Below are 1,539 nucleotides of genomic sequence, written 5' to 3' on the forward strand. Positions count from 1 at the left end.
CAGACAGCGCTACAGCCAGACAGCTGACGGCCATGTTGGATTCAAGATTTTATTTGTCACATACATATTACATATATACATACTTTCATACATATATGCAGTGAACTGGGGCAGGGCTGCTGCAAACCAGATGTGATTCTGGCAGAAGGTTCCAGACCCTGGACTCAGGTCACACCCTGACTGACACAATGACCTCAGCGGGATGAGATCACAACACGCTCACATTTCACGTGTTCGTGGACACGCCCAACTACGACTCATGATTGAACACGTTTATCAGACACGAGGTTTAAAAGCTGAACTTCCAACTCCTTCAGACAAACTTACACAACTGTTCGGTGTGAGACACTCACGCTCAGAACATCTCCCCGCGATTTGTTGTCATCAGGAATATGTGTAAATGTTAAATATGCTCCGGCTTTTTTCTGCTGAAATATTAACCTTCATTTCAGATGTCAGACTGGGATTTGACCTCATCGAGCCCCAATGAAGGAGCTGAGAGGTACAATGGGAGATGTGTCTTGTGGTTTCAAAACCAGTGGCAGTGGATGAGTTGAAGGATTTCAAAGCGTTGAGGCGACGTCGCAGCTGAAACCAGAACAGAAATCGTCAAAGTTTTCTGTTGGAAAAAAAAAAAAGAAAAAGCAGTTTGACATGGTCACATTGTGAGGGTGGGGTGGTGGAGGAACATGTGACCCCCAGTCAGAGGTTACACACACACACACGTATGGGAAGAAATGGAGAAGAACTCAAATAAAACTGAAAGTTCTAGAGCGAACTCCCTTCTAATGGACGTCACAAAGTCAAAATGAAAAGGTTTGAATCCTGATCCTCAAAAATGTTCTGAGAAACATTTTGAACCTTGTTCTTATCAGAGCCTCCACCCAGGGTGGTGTTACCTCACACAAGATGGAACCTGGAGAACAGCGTTCATGAAAGAACCGAGCCACATCCTGGACACTTTCCAGCAGTAAAGCAAATATGTTTATTAAGCATTTTAATATACATCAGAAAATTAACTGAATATAATACAGGAAGTGATGTCATCAAAGTCAAATGTTCACAGGAAGCTATTTACATCAAATCAAAGATGGAGGACGAGGGCGGCACAAACCAGGAGAGCTTCAAACACATGAGGAAAAACTGAGAAGGTGAGGAGGAAAGGAGGTGAGGAGAATGTGAGGAGAATGTGAGAAGGTGAGAAGGTAAGGAGGTAAGGAGGTGAGAAGGTGAGAAGGTGAGAAGGTAAGGAGGTAAGGAGGTAAGGAGGTAGGGAGGTGAGAAGGTAAGGAGGTGAGGAGGTGAGGAGGTAAGGAGGTGAGGAGAAGGTAAGGAGGTAAGGAGGTAAGGAGGTAGGGAGGTGAGAAGGTAAGGAGGTGAGGAGGTGAGGAGGTAAGGAGGTAAGGAGGTGAGGAGAAGGTAAGGAGGTAAGGAGGTGAGAAGGTAAAGAGGTAAGGAGGTGAGGAGGTGAGGAGGAGGTGAGGAGGTGAGGAGGTGAGAAGGTGAGAAGGTAAGGAGGTAAGGAGGTAGGGAGGTGAG

The sequence above is a fragment of the Zeus faber genome (assembly GCF_960531495.2).
Source record: "Zeus faber genome assembly, chromosome: 10".
NCBI classification, from domain to species: domain Eukaryota; kingdom Metazoa; phylum Chordata; class Actinopteri; order Zeiformes; family Zeidae; genus Zeus; species Zeus faber.